At 38.8% G+C, this 22,747-nt stretch overlaps 1 long non-coding RNA gene across 2 annotated transcripts in view; it reads right to left on the bottom strand.

The window, feature by feature from the left end:
• The window catches only part of LOC110016489, a 130,119-nt gene that overhangs the window by 3,013 nt on the left and 104,359 nt on the right, over positions 1-22,747 (bottom strand). For both annotated transcript variants that reach the window (XR_002874789.1, XR_002874790.1), the window contains exon 3: positions 4,611-4,692. This is a non-coding gene — a long non-coding RNA (uncharacterized LOC110016489). The remainder of the gene's footprint in view (positions 1-4,610; positions 4,693-22,747) is intronic.

Raw genomic sequence — 22,747 nt, 5'->3', positions numbered from 1 at the left:
AATAGTGGATGAAGTGCCTACAAGGAGGACTTCAGGTTTGGAACTGTTGAGATGGAGAACATTGGAAGAGAACCAGGAATGGATTTCTTTTCTTTTATAGTCTAATTAAACAAAAAAGTCCAGGCAGACATTTTGAGACTTATGTGTTGAAGGGTTAACCCAGTTTTTCCTTCAGGATAAACAAGAAATGTATTATACTGGTTCATTTAGGCTCTGTAGAATGATGCTCCTTGCATTTGATTGCTGATATTAGCACATAGGCACGTTGGATTTGGCTCCCTGTGACTAAGAACAGATGCATTTTTTGTTATTTTAAATGGGAGATGCATTTGTTTGAAAGGAAAGTAAAAGTAAAAAACAAAAGAGATGGGCAGAGCTAAAAATAAAGTTGGAAGGGCCCTGACCACATAGCTTGCACACCTCAGGTGTATGATTTGTTTTTCATGCTTGGATCCATCGATGACAAACATGTACCAACAATGACACTTTGATTCCTTAAAGGCTTTCAGGGATACAAAAACAATTCATCTGTCAAACTCGTGCACACTTGAACTTAGTGACACCGGCGAGATGCATATGCACACAAACAAGCAATGAAAGAGGAAAACAGCATCTCTTCATATTAGTGTAGAGCATCAAAAGAAAACCTTGAAATCTGGCATGGGCAGTGTACACACACCAACATGCCCCCCGCCGAGCACGCACACAGAGACACAGGGGTAAAAACTGTGGACAGGAGGCACAGAGCTCCCTTGCTGAAAGCCTTATTGATTGGGATAAAGGTCTTTTGATGAAGCAGATTGCTCATCAGGCTGGAACGACATGCTTCTCAGATGTGACGCCTTTTCAGACCAAGGCATGGGCAATCCTGTCTGTGTGTGTGCGTGCCTTCGTGTGTGTTTGTCTGTCTGTCTTTAGTGATTACACTTAAGACAAGCCAACATTGATTGGATATGGGCCCATCTGGGTCACCTTGGTTCCACTCTGACATGTCCTCTATTGGTGGAAAGAACAGATGTGGTGCTGGGCAGTGAACTTCATGGTCCAGCCATGACACATCAGACTTATGTCAAATTGCATTTAACTAGACGTAATAGAAAATGTCTGATTTTAGTGTTGAGATACAATCATGGACTCATGATGGACTTTTTTATTTTACTGTGGTACAGTTGTGATGTATGATCTGGTTCTTCTCCTTTGTGTGAGGTGGACAAGACATTCCTGTCTAGATGATCGTCCTCCATTACCGTGACCGTCTCCACATTAAGCCAACAGCACTTCTGCTCTTCCACTGAATGAATGAATAGTTAAACTCCTGTCACATATGAAACTTAAAGTTTAAGAGCAAAGTTGGAAATGTGACCTAAAAGGTGATGAAAACGGTTGGCCCAAATGAATCCTAAACTATTTGTCTAGCACACAAAGTCCATAAGCAAATAGAGTTACTAAACCATAAAGCCAATGCTTTTTAGTTTTCTTATTTGTTTTAGGATTATGTACTTATGTAATACTTTTCATGTGGGAGAAGTATAAAGTCTTTCTATGATGGCAAGAATTGCAAAAATGATCAAATCAATGGACATTTATAAAGATACAACTGAAAAGATCAGATGAACTAATGCATGTTTTAAACTCTTGAGTACAAATATTTTTACAAATTGTAATCAGATTGAGGAATCTCAGAGTGAAACGAAGCTCAGTCCAATTGGAAACAACCCAAGACCACTTCGAAAGATGGGTACGAGAGCAGTTCCTGGTCCCTGAATAGGATCTACTTGGGTGGATTCAGACTGAAATTTTTTTCCGGACTATCGGGGGAAACGAATTCTAGTTGGCTTTAACCAAATGTTTCCAGTCTGAATACACCCTGATATTCAAGAAAATGTTATATAAAGAGTGACCTCTATCCACCCAACTTTCTTTCTTTTTTTAGCACTGCCAGGATACCCAGAGTTTCAATAATTGATTAGGGTTGATGGTAACCTAGGCCTGACCTGGCGCAGAATGGACAGATTCAGCAGGGAAGTCAGAACGCAGATACAAACAGTCACCACAAACACTAAACAATCCATCTTTAACAGTGGGGTTAGAAAAAATATGGCAAAAGGTCTAAACATTAAATAAACATGTACGATTTGTTGGAAAAAATATTCTTGGATAGTAAATTTATTCCCAATTTTTTTTCAACAAAAACAAATAAAAGTTTTGTGTTTTTGAGACAGCATTTCCCTTATAGCTCCCTGAGAATTTCATGACATACTTTTTCTTTAATGTGTATTTTTTTCCTTATGTGGGTCTGCATGCTCAGTGTGTTCATCTTTAAAAGTTCATGATGTTTTACCCAGAATTAAATATTTAAGCAGACAAAGCCTTGACCTCCATGTGCCTGCAGAGACTTTTGATTCTTATTGATTTCCGACGAGACAACTGGGACAACATTACAACAAAATGCACTATGGCTGGCCGAGCCCACCACCACAGTCATCACTGTCCTGCCTCATTTCACATCTTTCTGCACCTTTACTTAAACAGGATTTCACCTTTTAGCACTCTCAAACAGTCAAAACTTGCAAGTTATAATTGTGGTTTAACTGTCATGCACATGGAAACACTCACGCATAAACTCATTGTCATTTAGGAGCAGAAAGCAATTTAGTCCGTCAAGTTATTAGTCTTAAAAAAATTGTATTTTTTTTGTTTAAAAAGGTGTAAAAGAAATTAGTTTAAATAATGCATCTTAATGACCCTTTCTGTTTTACGTCTTTATTTTGCTTTCTTTAATTATTATTTTTGTGTGGCTTTAAGTAAATGCTTCAAGTAAATCTTTTTTGGTGTCATTTATGAAAAGCACACAGCGCAGGATACATTTTTAAAATGTCATACCTGTTTTTTTTTTTATTTCTACACACTCTTTAACTGGCTTTCTGTAAAGATTCTTATGGATTTAACAACCTGCTTTCAGAGACTGATCATTCTGCTCTGCGGGGTGTCCAAATGGAAAGGTTCCATATTAATATAATGCATGACTCATTGCAATATACAAACTCATGCATAAATAGACAAAGATTTAAATTTAACTACTTGTTAAGAACAAGCAGTTTCTTTTTAACACTGCCCGGGCCTTAATAGATTTCTTTGACTTCTGGGTTTTCAAGACAAAGACATCATCTTTAATAATCATTGTTGGTGTTTATGGAAACATTAACTAAACTGTTTCTTTGGAAGGTTCTATCAAATCACAGAGGCTCAAAGAGTTCATCCTTACACTACAGATTCACTAAATGCGAGTTCTTGAACATGTGTTTAGGATGGTGTTCACACTGGACAAGCAACGCAAACGCCCAAAATTCACATTTAAATATATTACCTCTTGAATTAGTATTTTAGTGTAAATGTCATTTGTCACAAAAATTTGACAAATGTTATCAAATATCATTTTGGCAGAGCAGTTCTTGGACTCTAGCATCACCTTACCATAACTGATCATTTTCATCATGTCAAAATTATTATTTTCCATACAGCCAGTCTACACACATAGAATGCTACAATATACATGCTTTGCATACTTCTTTATTTTTCTAACGGTTTTATTGATAGGCTTTCTACAAAATGTCACGCACCTAAAATTGATACCAACTGATATTTTTGCGTCCACTAGATCAAATGAAGCTTCATGAAACTGGAGCGAAACAATTGAATGAAAGGCTTCATGAAGCTTCACATGCCCATCACTACTCTCTTCTAAAGCACACGTCCAGTGCTCTTTGGAACAGTAACATTCAGCATTTCAGGTTAAAGTTAAATTCAGGAACAGAAGGTGGAGTCTTACCTTAATTGCCCCCACTGGAGGTCACTCTCTTTACTGTCTTCTGGTAGATGTTCACCAAAGATAGTGGGGGTTTTCCAGCCCCCATGTTCATAGTATTTGTAAGGTAATTTCATCTATTTAAATTACATAAAAAAAAGGTTTTCAAAAGTATTAAATAAAAATGTCTAAGGTCGAATCCTAATTCTTTTCTTCTCCCACCCTTCTGGCTCCTCCCTATCCCTCCAACTGTAGCGACATTTGGAGGGATAGGGGTCCGAAATTGTTTTTGGAAGGGGAAACGCTTGTGGCGGAGGGATACAGAGCCCCGTTTTTATGAATTTGCGCCGCACGTGCCTTATCGTTGGTGTGCTCTGAAGCAGTTTACATTTATATGTAAGTCATGACTTTTTTTGTTTTAGCACGACTTTTTAAAGTTATGAAACTGACGTTATGTATTTCCAAGTGATGGCAGCTAGGTGCTAACATGGATGACTGGCAATTGTTGATGACGTCATCAAGTGGGAGTGATGTCCGAATTAGAAGACACTATTTGTCATGGTGCCTCTGCCAGTTACTCTCCCCCTCCCCCGCCTGCTCTGTTTTGGACGCGACCAGCTGGCCTCGCTTCCCTCATCATCGCCGCCGCCCTCTTAAGGAGCGCATGGATCATCATTCGACGCCAGTTCGTTGTTCCTCCCACGGTGCTTAGTCTGGCCTGCTCATGCTCCTGTGTGTTGCCAAGCTTCGTTTTACTTATTGTGCTTCTCGCTCTCTCGCAGGAAGAATCTCCTCTGGTACTCACCTGGTCGCTGTCCTCTTGTCTCTCAAGTCTCGCCCCTGGATCTCCACTGCCGTCCTCCTCTGGCCAGCCGCCGCGCCTCCTTCTGGAAGAAACCATTACACACCTTATGTGAAATTAAACCATCTAAACTTACCTCGCTCTCCGAGTCTCCTTCCGGGTTCCAGCATTTGGGTCACTCTGAAATTACGTAATATCATGACATTATTTCTCCATAACTCTCCATTTGGAGGGCTAAATGTAGGGGTAGGGGAGGAATACGTTAGGGTGTCAGGACATGGCAGAGTAAGACCCGGAGACCAGGCTTGATGGTAAAAACAAGGACATTTTAATGAACAGTACAATACAATGTACCAGCCATATTTGATCAAAGAAAAAAAAAGATTGTGCCAAAAGTGAACTTCCATAAAGCAATTTACAAAAGAGCAACAACATTACAGTAAGAGTCATTTAACTGCTGTAATCATAGTCAGTCAAGTTCACTGATACCTCACTGAGCTTTGCAGCGGCGTCCACCAGTTTGTTTTTGTGTGTCTGTGCAGACCACTTCTAGGCCATAATCTGTGCCCTGTACAAAAGGTTAATCACAGTTTGGATTGAAAAAGCATCTGATGCATCACAGCTCTGACACACATTACAATGGCATTTTAATCCCATCCTCCTCCCTTTACTTCCTGCCCTCACAACCAAGTTAGGTCACTCCTTTAATAAGACTTTTGCATTATAGTGTCACAGAGAGATATTCAGACACAGGATACAATGGAAGTAGGTTTTTAAGCCCACCGGCATTTCCCACACACCCCACCACTAGCTTACAGCCCCTTACAACCCCAAACCTAACATTACCAGAGCAAAAAACAATTTGAGCAACATTGGAGCTATCCAGCCGTACAGATTTGAGCCAGATGCCAGCTCAGATGAGGAAAACAAAAGCCGCGGTTACATGGGCAAAATATCTTGATCCGATCAATGATCGGATTAAAATTCAACCGTGAACATGGGATCAGACAAACTTTTTCCGATTAGAACAAACATTCACATGGTTTCACTTTCGGTCGGAATAAATCATTTGGCCATGCGCAGTAGTGTTGAAAATACCGGAAAAAGGAAATGAGTCCCACAGTAAACAAACCTTTGCTGTCATATAAATTTATGCAGCAGCTCGGTAATATACGAGACGATCTTCTAAATGTGTTTTTATTAATGTTATGAATATTATAAAGCGGCTGTTCGCTCATCGTTTTATATTTAATCCGTGTGGTCAGTGCTTTTTTGTGGAAGAACGGAGCTAGAAGAAGCCAATGTTAAGAGAGGCTAACACGCACTCACAACATTAGCCTTGTGTGATGAACATAAACTCATGCTGGATATGCTGCAATCTGCATCTCTGGTAAATATGTGGGAATAACATCAGCCTTTATTTTGTCGGGACACAACTGGAAACACAAATCCACGTGATTGTTTGAACGGTTTCTAAGGACTGAGCGATATTTCTGCTTTGAAAAGTTCGTACACTGCCCCAAAGCCTGTGTGTGAGCTGGAAGTCCGAGCTCTGCTCAGACACACGGTTCTCCTGACAGCAGCTAACCGAGAGCGGTGGGACGGATCGCAGTCACACAAACAACAAAACGCACACGTAACAAAGCATTCTCCCTCCCCTCAAACACAAAGTTATTAATCCAGGTGCTCTGCTCAGAGACACAGTTCGTTCGGTCCACCGGCACACGAGCCAGGACCACGCAGGGTCCAGACGTCACGGGTCACGAAGGGCTCCTCCCCGGCACCCCAATAGTGAGGGGTGTAAGAGAGGGGAGAGGCGAAGAGCCAGCGGGGCGAGAGCGGAGCGGCGCTTCGCACCAGGCCTCCGCAGAGCAGCCGGTCGGTCCTGTTTGAGCTCCAAAGCTTTCTCTGGAGCGAAACACCCTCTATGCATGACGTTAAACCAGAGCAGTAGTGACACACGATCGGAATGAACTGTTTACATGAACCACGATCGGATTAACAATCGGCATAACTTCCTATCCCGATCGGAAAGAAATTTTGATTCGAACGAGTCTGATCGGGGCAGAGTATTCCGAACGGCGTGTTTACATGACGCGTTTTCCTTCCGATCAGGCGTTCTTTCCGATTACTTTTGCCCGTGTAAAGATGTTCATGGATCTGTTTCTATGCAAATGGATCAATCACAACGGACCGCAGCATGAAACCTGTGGCCTGCAGATTGTAGCAACTATGTCACAGCTACAAGTTTTCATCTTATTCAGAATGATTTAAATAATGAAATGCTCAGAAATGCAATTCTTGACCTCAAATTTTATAGATATTCTCCATCATAAGAAAAATGCTTCAAGAATATGTTAAAACACAATTTTTATTGGAGTGGCTCTTTAAAAAGTTAATAGGGCTGGGATTATTTGACAAAGGAATTGTCCGTTGGGATTTATGGTATAAAGGCGTTGCATTGAATAAACTTGTTCCCCCAAAAATGGTGCTTTGAAACGCAGAAATACTTATAATAATCTTTCGGAACTGACCAGATCCCACATCTGCAGTGATTCTCAGCAAGTGCAACCATATATGGAAATTGCAATAGTACCTACTTTCTACATGGAGAAAGCACATAGTAACTTACCTAAGTAAGTGAACTGACACTTCTGAATATGTTTGCTTTACCCCTAGCAGCAATGCCTCTGTGATGTTTTTGGTGTGAATTCACAACTTGGACTTTGCGGTAACTTACATGGCTATTACACCAATGTTAACCTTTAACATAATTCATTTTAACTTTCTATTTGTAGTCAAACTTGTGCTTCTTAAATGAAGAAATACCTCCAGATGTTGAGCCTGAATAGCATCAACATCTTGCTGAGCTTAAAGGCTAGTCAGCTTTTCTCTCTCACTTTACTCTTAGTTTCACATTCCTGCCCTTCTCATCTCTGTAACACCACAGCCCACATTCCCTGGCCTCATCTCTGCTAGTTCAATGCTGTTCAATTAGATTCCAGTTGACATGCATTGGAAGTAGGCACTCCTCCTTGTAATTCAACCCTCTTTATAGCCAATCTATTTTTTAATAAAGGTTCAGAGGAAAACATTAAAGTATTGATCTTTATTTATCGACCTCAGCCCAAAGCATAGTTAAAGATGACACAAATCAATCAAAATAAATTTAAAATGATGATAGCACATATGAGAAAACCTTGCTGCCTGTTTTGGGGAGTAATTAGGGGGCTTGGCACAGCGAACCTTTGGCAATAAGAGTAACAATACATACACCCACACAATCACTGCATTAGAATTAGTTGCAGAACTGTTTAACAAACTGCACATTAGAAATTAGTTTTGCATTAAATGAGACAACTAAAAGGCAAGGTTAATGAAAGGGCACAGCACTTTGGGACCATAGTAATCCACTGAAGCCCGCTCTTTCCTGAATCTAATGTGCTTCCCAGTCACATACACACTCACTACCCCGGGAGGCAGCCTCCAGGACATCCTCAGCTTAGCAAAAACAATGGGTATTAATTTTAAAAAGTGAAAGAGAAAAGGCTGGTTGATAGTTGTGTGTGAGATAGTCAACCTGTCCCTAGTGGATTAAATTGTTTTAATCTGTGAGATGATGTCCACTGAGTAGAAAGGTCAGGAAATGTGCCGGTGCAACCAAAGGACCTAACCAGAGCAGCAGAGGATTCTGGGATGACCCTGACCTTGTTTGGCCTTCGTTTGTGATCTGTGCTCCAAAATGTCCATGCACTGAGTCTGTGTCAATCAGCACTGGAGCAGGTCGATTGCAGACAAATAAAACTGTTTTTCATGGCTTCAGTTGGTGCAGAAAAATCCCAGCATCAGGAGAGCAGTTGCTTCTGGCTGAACAATTTCAACCTGCAAATGTATTAAGCTCTGTTGTCCCAGCTAATACACACAAAAACTTTCTTTCACAGTGATGTGAACAATTTGTCACATGTATTGAAAACATAGAAGTGTATTTATGGATGGGTATGCACTAATTTAAGCTTGACGTGGAAAGTACATGTTGAACTGAGTTTATTCCACTGAGTTTATTCCGCCCAATTCATTGATTGGAAAAAGGTGAACTCAGCATCTCTAAGGTCTTTAGAATCATATTAATTCATCTTCAATTGAATCCCTGAAAGACAATATTGTCAGAATATGTCAAAGCAAATGAACTGTTTACCATTTACTGTCATTTTGAGTTTGGTCCACACAAGTGGAAAAGACAGAACAGTTTGCGCTGGAACAGCTTTTTGTGCAAACAGATACAACTTTAGGAGTTGGTTTTCTACTACTAATTGTGAACTGAAAATGTATGTATTTATTTATTTTGGAAAAATGTAAAAAAATAAAAAACTTCAAACTATTGTTTAAGTTAAAAGACTAAATATTATAGTTTGAATTTAGTGAAACATGAAATTTGCAATAGTAGCTTATTTGGTACCCTATGAAGACAATTTAAAAATATGTCTGTCACATAGCCTTCTTGACTATAAGGAATAGCATTCAATTGCTGAGAAAATGTCTTTTAGGGGGCCATCATCACTGAAATTGGGGAAACCATCACTGCACCACTGAAGCAAGCCCATATATATTGTAGCCTTTTGTGACCAGGAATCCATCCGGTTTTAGAGAATCTATACTTAAAAAAAAGAAAAAAGCTTTTCCAATCGCTTTGCTAAAGATCCACCAGCAAAGCAGCCATTTCAGCCTGGGTGAGATATTAATGAGTTTACAAGGACCTTACCGGTCTAATTATGTTGAGCAACTGCCGTCTCTTACTGGGCCATGGGTCCCTTGGGAGAACACAAATCTACCAGGCAAGCAAAACTCACCTACTTTTGACAAAACACTCACCATGCAAGCACGCAACTTATCCCTGGTATCTTTCATTACCCACATTGGGATGTCGCTAATGAAATGAAATGTCATTGCCGCAACAAATTTGGCCTCAAAGTGACTGGATTTTGGTGAAAAAGACCAAGGCTGGTGTTGGAGGAAAGCCGTAAAGAGAGCCGGATGTTGGTGGACTGGCTGGATGTGATCTTTGTGCAGCTTGAACTGCTTAACATGCAAGTTTTTCCACCTTGCTGACATTTGAACAATGACACTGGAAACCACAAACTCTAAGGCGATTTGGCTTGGTGTGTTGCTGTGCTCTTCATTCAAAGCAGAAGGGGGGAATACACTGACCTCTGGGCACCTCATAGTATATAGTGCAGTAAGGGTTTGCAGTTTTGCATAGTTATGGGGACGCAACACAGAATACATTTACATTAAAACAAACTTTGCTTGCCTTTGTCAGATATCTAAAACAGAGATCTTTTGACCAAACCAAAAAATACTGAGCTTTACTTAAACACATAACAGTCATTTTGCGTTCGGTACATTGTGTTCAAGATCTGGACATAAAGGTAAGAATTTAAAGCTATGGACACACCAGGCATGTGACATACATTCAAGAAAGTGTTCAACTTAAACGTCAGTATACCCCATGTTGTTCACAGTGAACAAGTAGGAGGGGCTTCTTCTTCTCTATTCTACTTTTTACTAACATATGTCCGTCATCTACAGCTAAAAGAGACTTGGTGCAACATGCAAATCTCGTAAATTTATCTCCACACTTCTTCTTTTACAAGCTCTATTCCGATACATGAAAGACCCGTTGTCGTATAATTCTGTCCGGACACAAACCACAATGATTCATTTCTCCTTCGTGATCAAGTAAATTAAAAGGGTTCGCCATGCATAACGTCACTACCAAATCCAAGTCCCTAACTGGCCAACGTTTAACCTGGTTTAACCTTTAATGAAAAGTACAATGTTCGGGCATTTTGTGGGTAGAGTCCACATGTCATCACATAACCTTGCGTAGATGCGCATGAACGTGATATTATTGAAAGCAAAATCCCAGTACACAGATTTGTGCGCGCTTACATAGACTTAAAAATGGTTGCTAAAACGCCTCTTGCCGAGGGCAGTGGCTCAAAGGCCGTGTCACACAGCCATTGAGTACATTTTGTGTATTTTCCACATATGAAATTTCGTTTTTTCGTTTTACAAGCAAGATATAAGTGTTTCTTTCTTTCGTCATTTGTTGATGTGCACAGATTTCCGTGGAGGATTTTGGCCGATGAGTCTTACCAGTTTTGAGCTATTCAAAATATTTGGTTGGTTGAGAATTGCGCAGTTTTTTAGGTAGGTATTTTAGGTAGTTTTTCATTCTGGCGCAATTGTGCAGGGTTTTTGCAAGACGCAGACGGAAATTTGTGGCTTTCCATGACCGCTTCCCAGATGTCTAACAGACTTTTCATGCATGTACCACCGGTGTATAATTTCTGTGATTCATTTGTGAAAATTTCACGTAAAGAACACAACTTTTCTCACTTTTTCCACGTCACATAATTAACAATTGTCATCAATGCAAAAAGTCCCATCGGATTATTTCCTTAAAAAAAACATCATTTAGAAAATTGAATTATCTTCCACTAGTGGATCCAGCCCTTCTTGTTTTATTCTGATTGGACCCTCCATGCTAAACTTGCCCTGTAATTCCATGTCTTTTCTTGACAGCAGTGGCTAGCATCTTATTTATTCTGCCAAACTTATTATTAAGAGAGGATCTTATCACGGTATGTACAAGATGTTCTTGGTTTCGCCCTTTTCCATGAATGGGCAGACATTAACAATACATCTGTGCCTCTGTTCAATAATGAGGACAGCAACTCATCTTCTGCCCATGATGAACAGAGAGTGTGATTATTTAAATCGCTTTATTCGGCGAGGAACTCCAATTTACTTCAGTTTCAGTCCAGCTGGATAAAATTTTTGATCCAAAGGAAAGGAAATGGTACAAGTCATTCAGCGCGTCCACTTTGCTAATAGCTAATCATCACTGAAATGCAGCGGCGAGGAGCAAATGACATCACCTCCATACCATATGCAAATATCCTGAGAGATCCATTACAAAGCAGGAGAGATAAGTGCGTCCAGAGCAGAGCAAGGCCCACTTACGCTCGCAGCTAACCTCTTGTTCAGTGTATCTTTTTACTCACACACACATACAACACACACACACACACAGTGGGTAGAGCATTAGGCAAAAGTTTGCTTGCTCACACATACACACTCTTATCTCTGCCGCTTTAATACAAAAATAAGACACTTGACACAGCAGTGATGGCACTGACATTGCATGGTGGAGGTGATGAAGTATAATGGCCTTTCAAATCTGTATTCCCAAAGAGGGAGCGAGAGCGAGGTAGATTACGACTTCATTTTTATGTGTAAGATATATTTACATCCAGAGCAAACTCAACAACACTGCAGTTTTAAATGAGGGCTCGAGGCTTCTGCTTTAGTGATCCCTTTTTTATACACAAAATAGTCCTAAAACACTTATTTTTTAAAGATGGTTGAAATATTACCAAAAGATAGGTTTGTCAATGTGCTACATGCCCCCTATTCCCACTTTACTAAATCTGCTTGACCTTGACTAGAGATTACTAGGGGTTTGGTGGCTCTTTTTTTACTACCTGATTTTTTTTACTTTTACTTAGTGCAGTCTGCAGGACCTGTTCATGTCTTGGCCACTGCAAAAGTAAGTAGTCTAAAAATAGTGAAGGACTCTAATCTAGAAAGTAGAAAGTTGTCAAATTATCTGTTACAATCATATGATAACACCTCAAAATTTAGACACAAGGAGTTCCACACAAGCATTCAAAAAAAGGGAAAAATCAGCTGAAACGCTAACTGTTAGACAGAATTACTTCAAATAGACTCACATTATGGCCCAATACATTTTCCCCCTTAGTTTCTAAGTAAATAGTTTTTATTTTTTGAGTTTTTATAAACCTAATTGTAGTTTATTTTGACAAGAAACTAGTACAATAAGTTCAAATGACTAATTTTAAAAATAAAAATGTGAACAAAATATGAAAAATGCTTTCGTGCAAGTTGGCCCATCTTAATAAATCCTCAGTCTAACTTTATTGAATGTTGAAATAGCACCTTTAAAATTGAACCAAAAAATACAGTGCAATTTGGGAATTTATTGTCTTAAATTTAAGTTTTATGGAGCAAAAGGATTTTGACTCATTTTAATGTGACAAACTATTTTTGACTGTGCTGATTTTGAGAAAAGCGTGGAAAGGTGTCGAACAAAAAACAGTTAAAACAACTTCAAACCTGGTAAAAATCTTGAAATTCTTAAGAGGTTTTAAATCTTTACAAGTGTCAAATACTTTGCAGTCTAGTGGCTGTTTAACCCTTCAACCCTGATTTTGTTTCCAATTATATGAAAAAATATCTTCTGGTTTTATTTCATCATTTCCTAATAAATCAAGTGAAGTTCTGGATTTAGTGGTGTGTTGTGAACTATATTCTATGCATAGGTTAAGACAGCCATTGCTTGGACCTGCAGATCCGGGATTATTAAATTTGAGAGGACACAAACTTGTTTGATCAGGTGATTTTAGAGTACAATGTAATCTTTATTTAAAATAAATTGACATGACTTTTTTTTACGTTTTTCCTTTTTTATGTAATAATAAAACTGTTCAACTTTGAAACTAAACAAACTTGTCACGGAAGACATTTTTAAACTAAATCACTTTTTATTTTGTTTCTTTGAGGCTGCAAAGTCTGCAGGCCAGAACCAGCAGACTAAAAGACAGTTTCCTCCATCAGGCGATAAGGACACTCAACTCCCTCCCTGCCCTCCCCCCTCTGGCCCCTCCACTCCGTCCTACAAGCCCACACTGAAAACTTTCACAACAGTTCAGATCACCACTTTCACCAAAGACTGCCATCACTAACTCATAACTCACTAACTCATCCACTTACTGTTCTCAGCACTGTTGTCACTTTAAACTGCCACTTTAACCATCTCATTGCTCTCTGCACTGTTTAGACTACTGTTATTCTTCTTATTATTGCTGTCTTTTTATCTATTTTTTAAGTCGTTTATTTATTTATTTTTTATATGCTGCTTGCACTGTGGGGTGAGAGGAAAGCAATTTCATCTGTGCTGTATGTCTTTATGGATGCAGTACATTTGACAATAAAGCCGACTTTGACTTTGACTTATTATCTCTAAAAAGTTAGTAATATAAAAATACGGATCAGTCAAGGAATTTGGAGTGTATAGCTTCCATTTGACTTTTGGTGACAAAGGATGCATTTTATGTTTAAGACATCATTTTTATCTAAATCTTCAACATAATTAGGCTTTCTGAAGAAAAAGAGACATGGCCCAAACATTTTTCACTTAAGTCCCGATCTGATCATCTTTTGATCTATTTTCAAAGTGTTCCCAGTAGTCTTTTACTTATGATTAAACCACTTTTAGCCAAAATGAAAATAAACAGTGTTTTTTTAGAACATAGTTTCTGGAGAGTGGCAGCAGTTCATCAGAAATTCCCCTCTGAGTTTTGGGAGGGACCGTTAGCATGGAGTAATCCCCCCCCACCCCCCTTCCTGTTACAGACAGCTCTTTGTTTAAGCGCAGGAGCTTGTGGCCCGAGATATTTTCATATCACAATTAAGCTCTTTTACAATTGTCTTTATTTTTTTCTGCTCCTGATTCATAACAATTTAAAAAAGAAATACTCAAAAAAGCAATTTTGGGCTTCATTTTCTTTATGAATGTCCTCCATTGTCAAAAGAAAAAAAAAATCACAAGAACATGTTAATAACACAAACAACTATTTTCAAGGAGAGAATCTTTCATTTTTATTTAATTAAGGAGCTTAAGATTTTTAAACGTGTCCAATCCACTTTGTGTCACATGTTTGCTAAATGCACAGAACAATAAAAAAAAAATGAGTACCCTATGGCGCATGCACATCTTATAATTTATTTGTCACTGTTTTTGTGAAAATACTTTGTTTCTGAGTCCAAAAAGGAAAAAAAAAATGTGCTGGAACCTTAATGCAGCCATAAGAAAGTAGGACTCAGAGCAGAACACACGTGTATGTCAGTAACAACCTAAACTGAGACATTCTGAGAGGCCTGCAGTTGGTATTTGCTGCAAAACTACAACTTATTTACCCAATTGGCTTGCCACAGTCATAGATTTAGAAAGTTGGATGCCTCTGAGAACTCCCGACCTTTAACTCCCGACCTTTGCTAGCAACAAATAAAAAACTACTATAAGACAACAAATCTTTAAAAAAAAATAATTGCATTACTGTATTGTCTCAGAGACGTTGCAGAAAAGTGAGACATTACTTAATAACGGAAAGAGGGAGATATTTTATTTCCAAGCAATGTCTTATGAGGAGATTTGTGCAAAATTTACCAACAATGTTGAAGCCAGGTTTTACAAAGTTAAACGTTAAGCAAAAAGTGGATGTGATGTTCTCCTCACGCAAAGGTAACACAACACAATGTGACGGTGATGCACCAAAAAGAAAAAAGAAAGCTACTTGCAATCCTTTCATCTTTCAAGAACATCAACCCCTCCGCCCCCGTGTTTCCAGATACAAAAAGAAAGGGACGAGAAAGAGGTCAACGCTGGCCACTCTGTTTTTTTCTCACACCTCAATAATAGATGTTTTAAAGTTTAAGTGCTGCCAGAGGGCTGCAAGCCCTGCTGTTCATTAAGTCAGCCGCCGCCATGGAGCAGCATTTACATCCACAGTGCTTTGAACGCGTGCTCTGTCTGAGCAATTACATCCACTCTGGAGTGCCGGATTACAGCGACGGAGAGGAGAGCAGCAGGGAAAGGAATGAGGAAGAGAGGTGCAGAAATGCCAGTTTCAAAAAACAAAAGTACAGGAAAGGAGAAAGGTATATACCTCCCTTTTTTCTTTTTCTTCTCAGCACACACATGCTCTCGCACAAGCAGAGGGCTCCTAGCAGTAAAAAGCAACACGAGAAACAAAAAAGACAAATGGAAGCCACTAAATTCATCAACGCATATTCTCTCCGAAAAGCCGACACACAATCAGTTGTTCAAGTACCCACGACAGGAGCAGCGGCAACGATGGCCCCCGGCGACACGCGTATTCCATCCTGTGTGTCACAACAACATGTTTCATCTGCTAAATATGCTCTAGCAGACAACAAATCTACCTGAACGCTAAAAGATGCGCAGATTTGTTCCCAGACGCAGAGACGTCTGACAAAGACATCCAGAGGTAGACAGCAGATAACAGGGACAGATACTGTAACACCCAAAACGCTTCTTTCACTTGTAATCCCTTTGGCAACAATTAACTCAAAAACAGGATGCAAGAAAAAGAAACTGCACAAAGAGGTGATGCTTTCCTCTTTCTTTTTTACATTCATTTGAACAGGATTCTTCATGTTTTATGTGGAAATCTGGGGCTTTAACGGTGGTGATGTCAATCAACCGGAATACCGTTTACCACAACAAGTTAAGCATGTCAAGGTTATTCTAAAGGTTCAAGCATTTAGCAATAAACACCATGAAAATCTGCAGGTTAAATTACCCTGTCATTTATTATTCAGCCAATTGATGTTATAGTAAAGCTACACACATGGAATAGAATAGAATTAAAGATTGGAGGTCCAAATATCAATACCATAAAAAAAATATAAGACATACAGAAGAATTCAAATACAGGCAAAACAATAACTATAAACTTGATATATTAGGTCTTAAAAGATGTCCATACCAGTACCTTCAACTACAGAAGGAGACTCTATTTTAAAGAGGACTAATAATTAGTGGATTTTAAAACTAAAATAAGTTAAAATTATTAATTATTTAATAAATAAATAGAAAAATCTGAATCAGCACAAAGCTGTACACTTCTGATATGCTAGGAGGTATCAAAGCAATATATAATTAAACAAGAAGAGATTGAAAAAATATATATATATATATATAAAACAGACGTGCTGGATTTTCAAACACTAAACTGTAACTTTTTTCTATAACACAAATGTTTTAGTTTTATCATGCTAGACAAAAGCATATTAATTATGTAAACACATAGTTATGGACTTTGCTTTGAGATGAACTCTGTAACAAGTCAAACCCTCCCACCCATGACAACAGCACTCCCTGATGGCAGCCCGGCAGTCCAAGCTGGTGGGAGCATGAACGCGTCACTAAAAAACACTTTGACCATGTTTTAATAGAGTCTGTGATGCCAGAAAATCACACACAAAATGCATTGACTGTGCTTCAGATTTCCTGTGTATGTCCTTCTGTTGTTTGAAAACTAAGAAATCTAAGGCCACGTCAGCTTTCAGCTTTCTGTCAATGCTTGGAGGCAGAAAACAATACTAAAACAAGAAGATGGAGTTATTTACTTCCCCTTCAGTATATATTCTGAATGTTGTCTGATTAGAGTAATCAGTGGGGTAGAGCTACAGGATCAGGATCATAACAATACTCAAATCTGTATTCCAAAATAGACAAATATTCTCCATCAATATTTGTAGTAGTTTTTGAATGTTTCACCGTAAACTAAAATAATAAATGCATTTGATATCGATAAATTGCTACCTAATATTTGCCATTAGATGGTACTTAAATGATGGATAGTTTGGTCCTTTTTTTGTCAGAAAATTGTTGCTTTAGACTTTCTGCTCCACACATTGCAACACCATAACCATCTAAACTTAGCGTTAAGCCTGAGCACATTTTAAAATCCCATTTGGAGCTGTTTTAGAGCTAAAATAGTACAATGCTTAAGAAAAAAAATCCTATTAGGTTAGGGGGGGTTGTCTTTCTGAACATGGCGTCAAGCTAAAAACCTTATTTTCACCGGGAAGGGCCACCCTATCACAGACTCTGCAGGGGAGCCACATTAGAGGTAATGTCATCCACAGTTTAGCCCTCCGCTCCTCATTCCTCCATCTCTCCCCTAATGAACTCCCACTGAATTACCACTTCACCAGCGCCCTGCCTTTTTATGATTCTATTTGTTTATCTATCTCTAATTTCCTCCCTCGTCTTCCTCCGGCGCCTGGGCACGCACCGGCTCTTTAATTTTATTGGCCATCGTTAGGGAGCGGTGAGTCGAGCTCGTCAGATAAACCACCAGCTCGAACCCACCTTCGCTTCGGTTCTCGAGATTAGCGTTAGCAGATTAGGGCGCTCATCAGTCAGCGGAGAGGGACCCCCGCCGTGACAGGCCACAGCCAAATCGCATAAACATGCCAGGAAAAGCCGTAAATGAAAGCACAATAATCCCCCCACACCCCTTCAATACATTCCTCATCTCTTATCTTACATTAAATGTCTGCATTATCTGTTGCGCTTTTCAGCTAATGTCTCTGTTTCTGTCCAGTGAGACGAACATGGACGGTGAAGAAATCAGTTTTCCTTCATGTTGATGAAAATACAAAGAGTCAGAACTGCAGCTGTTTCAGTTGCTTTGCTGCTTTGGCAAAGGTAAAAAATAAATGAATGTACGGGTTTTTTTTTTACATTTTTTATCTTTTAACCTTCTACTCTCAGCAGACCTGCAGAAGATGCTACTTTTGCCAGACTACATTCACTTTAGAAAACATCCATCTATTTTCTTAACCCGCTCTATCCCTTTCAGGCTCATGGGTTTGCCGGAACCTGTCCTGGCTAACGCTGGGCAAAGCCGGGGTACACCCTGGACAGGTCGCCAGGCTGTCACAGGGTTTTAGGGAACTATTCGCACCTCAATCACATGTAAATGTGCTTGTATGTGACATAATTTTCTCTTTGAGAAAAACAGAGCAATCAGGCATTTTTCATTGTTATGTTGGGTTTTTGCACTAATTTATTTGACCAACTATGGTCTAAAGATAATCTTCCTTTCAGTAATTCCGTGAATGCATTTTTTTCTTTCTTTTTTTACAGAACACGCATAGTAATATGTCAAACATTGAAGAGTAGGAAACTTTTTCTACTGCCTTTTTCAGAGTATAAGTCACTTTTTTGTTGCATAATTTTGCCAGCAGTGCGACTTATACTCAGGTGCTACTTTTGTGGGGGTTTTTTTGTTTGTTTTTTAGGAAATAGGCTCACATGTTTGTTGTTTTCCCACTAAAGACCGCTAGAGGGCACTGCATAACAGTACTCGCTACTGACAGCAACACAGAAGAAGAAGCGTTGCTCAGTTTTAAGCTACGTTCTCACCAGGTACGTGACCAGCTTTTGCGCAAATATTAATTTATTTTCCATAATCAATTTTAGATCAGTTGGCAAGTTATGCCATCCAGTTATCACTACCAAATACAAGTTCTTGATTGGTCAACATTCGAACTGGTTAAACCTGCATTCAGTGGACACGCGTTTTGTATGTTTACCGCAAAAACGGCTGTAGAAAAGTATTAAATGTGAAAGACCAAAACACTCGTTAACGCATACGAATGTAGGCTTTTCACTGGAAATAGTCGCTTAAACGTGTGTTGCCGATTGCAATATGAAAGCGCTTTACACAGAAGTTGTTCCAAAGCGGCACAGATGATGAAGAATTCAACTAAGTTACTGATTTAAATTGAACTAAAAAGATTACTTGACTTATTATGTTCTTTTTGCTATGGTTATCTGAATATTTTTTCAGTCGTTGTGATAATATACTAGATTTCTTTTACATTTCATCAAACTAAGTAATTCTCAATGTGTTGCGAGGTAGTGAAGTGTGCAGATATTCAATCTATTATTGTTATCTATTCCTGTCTTATGGTTTAATTTTCTTTTATTTTTTGCTATATTATGTATTATTATGCGTCTAGGACTTATACTCTAGTGCAACTTATAGTGTGGGAAATACAGTAATTCTTCCCTGTATCCCAGCAGTTACCAGAATAATGGGATGCAAAGCTTAAACCATACTTTTGAGGATTAAAAGACAAAATACACTTTGAAAGTCTAAATACTTTAGATAAAAATGACCACTTATGATGCAAGTATCTATTAAAACTCCCATTGTGATGAGAGGCATTACTTACCATACGATGACTTCTGCTGACATGTGAGTCAACAGAAACAGGAGCGTGTAGCTGCCTCCCGTTTATCATCTCAAGCATTGTTCTCTCGTCTTCTGTTCCGTGGCCAACTTGATAATTGTGCAAAGTTATCTAGTCTCCAAGCTTCCACATGTTCAAATACACACACCAGACCATACTGGAATCTCGCAGTTGCTACTCAGTGTAGATTTTTTTCAATGTTGCTGTGGTTTTGCATCCTGATGACATGCACATGTGTGTGTTTTCTGTTTCTGTGTGTGCAAGATTTTGTGGTCACAAACTCACCTTTAAATCTTTCCATGCAAACACACTGGGACAAGTGTTTGACGTGCAGCCCGAGCATCAGACATTAACTGATAGTGCGCGTGGATGTGTGTATATGTGTGTAGGTGTGTGTGTGTGAATGTGTGTCTGTGCATGTGTGCAAACTTAGAAAAATGGGTAGGAGAGTTATGAAATGATGGGTGGGATTTATTGGAACAAAACAAAAATTAAAGAAAAAAACAACATGCTTTAGACCTCAAAAAATCTTGTGACACTAAACGTTTCTTTCTTTCTTTCTTTCTTTCTTTCTTTCTTTCTTTCTTTCCAGGTGAATCTGATGCATTTTTATGGATGACTAATTATTATTTTCCACACTATAGGGACATAGAATTGTAAGGTGCACCTTCAATAAATGACCTATTTTAGAATTTGTGTTATGTCTGAGGTTCACCAAACTGTAGAGGACATTAAGCGAGACAAAAGAGTCAGAGATAAGTCCATCCAACCCAGTCTGATCCCAAAACCTGTAGCTATTAGTCACTCAACGAGGAGTGCGTTCAGAGTAACTATAGAACTTGTTTGTAACACGCTTTACTTTCGCCACATTAGAACCGTTAGCATACTAACAATACTTGTAACTCCTAATTTTGTTTGCAACATGGAAAAAACTAGACTGATACAGCGAAAAATGAAAATGAATGTGACTATGCCTATTCCCAAACTAGTTAATCACGTAAAAAACAAAAAAAGTCCAATACTGCTACATGTTAGCCGGGTAAGCATATTCAGCAGGGGCGGAGCAATAATATTTTATATAGGGGTGGGAGTGAGGCAGAAGACTTTGAACATCGGAGTGGAGTGCCATTATAGATAAAAGGATCAAAAATGCACATTTTTATTTCATTTAGAAATGTTGCTTTTGTTGTTTTTCCAATGCTTAAAGAAGATGGTATTGATGTTTCCTTAGTTCTTGTCAATAATGATACTACTATTGACTCAATAATTGGGAGGGGCAAATGTGGGCCAAAGCTTTTCGCTGGGAGAGCACCTGCCCCCCCATTGCCCTCCTGTAGCTCCATCCCTGATATTCAGCACAATACCCTTTACCTAACATTTTGACAGAGTGCCGTAAATCTCTCAAGATCGCTCTGACATCACTAAGCACAACTAGAATTAATCCATATGTACCAGGGTTGTCAAAAACCAGGCCTCGAGGGCCGTTGTCCTACATGTTTTCCAACCAACTTGCCATTGAAGCTCCTTGTTGGCTTAACACACCTGATCCAGGTAATCAGCAGCACTTACGGCAGGATTTCTGGAAAACCAGCAGGAATTGGAATTGCCTGGAAGCATGAACGCTTCGGCCTGGAATTGGAATTGGAATTGGAAAACCCTTATGTATAAGGAGCTCTGGATTGTAAGGCACACTGTTTTTTTTGTTTGTTTTTTTGGTTTAGTTTTTTTAATAAGGCTTTTAGGTAAACCTCAATGCTGAAAATATTGTAGTTATATAACAATGTATCAGAGGGCAATACAAAAAACCTGAAGATCATGGACACCAGCTAACATCAATTAAAAGACAACTGGACACAATTTTACAACAGATCAAAAATACGACATTACGCATTCAGGATTTTCTTTGTTGAATAAATAGTAACAACCACAATATTTTCATGTGGACTGCAGATTTGGGAGGTTTCTAATAAAAATGTTGCCTCCAAACACCCCTTATGTTATCAAGATTTTAAGAATTTTTGTAATTTTGCACATTTCTCACTGAAAAGAAAGAATTGTCACAGATGTAATAAAGTTTATTAAACCGCTCTCCCACAGAGAAATGACACATATATATGTGTTCTGTGAATTCCATCCATCCATCCACCCATCCAACTTTAGAACCTGCTGAATCCCTGTCAGGGTCACTGGGTTGCTGGAGCCTATCCCAGCTAAAATAAATGAGTATTGTATCCATTTTTTTCTTTTACAGATAAATAAATATTTGTATTAAACAATTTATTTAAACTCTTTATGAATATGAAACAATGAAAGAGAAAAACCTGCAAATGTAAAGGTGATTTTGACAGTGCAGAAACTGATGATTTAGTCTGAAGATGACCTCCATGTTTCCCTGTAGCTTTGGTAATAACAATTACTGACGAACTGAAAAATGTATCAATTGTGCAATTGCGTCTTAGTCATGCGAATAAATGTAGAAAGTTTGTTGTTGGAGGCATGTGTGTCTCTTACAGAGTCTCATGTTTTTTGTGCCCTTTCTCCCACTTCTTTATGAGTGTGTCGTTGGCGTGTTGCACACGTGTGCGTGGCCATGCTCACAGAAGCGCACCGCCCCGCGGATGACACTCAGAACGCATTATAACCATTAATGAAAAAGTTAATGGGGCATTTTCCTTTATATCAATTTACATTTGACTATTTGGGTGCAGAAATGATTTCTGGGTGGTCATGAACAACGCCACTGTGCGCCGAAGAAAAAAAAGAGGTCTAATGTGTTTTTGTGGACATCAAATGTTGTGAAAAATGATGCACCCGCTGAATGCAAATCAGATGGGGCTTTGATAGGCCATGATCAACAGTGCCTTCATGGAAACTTTCAGACACAATGAGAGAAATCCAAGAGACCTCCATCCAGGAGCATTTTCTGGCTACAGTTCATCTCTCTGATAAAACACATAGCTGTTTTTATTTGAGTTGTAGTAACATAAGTTGAAGTTCTTGCAAAGATAGAAATATACGTAAAAGCTCATGTTTTATAGAAAAATGATACTAGATAATATTTGGCAATGTGGTGTTCAAAAATACATTCATGCCACTGATTTTCTGAGTGGATGTAGTGTCTATAATTCTTTGTTGTTTGTTTTTATGTGTTTTTCTTTTGGTTTTATCTGTAATAAGCTTCTCAGTCACTGTGAAAAGATGCT

The sequence above is a fragment of the Oryzias latipes genome, chromosome 15 (genome assembly GCF_002234675.1).
Source record: "Oryzias latipes chromosome 15, ASM223467v1".
NCBI classification, from domain to species: domain Eukaryota; kingdom Metazoa; phylum Chordata; class Actinopteri; order Beloniformes; family Adrianichthyidae; genus Oryzias; species Oryzias latipes.
Note: the sequence above shows the minus strand (reverse complement) of the source record. Positions and strands in the feature narration are given on the sequence as shown.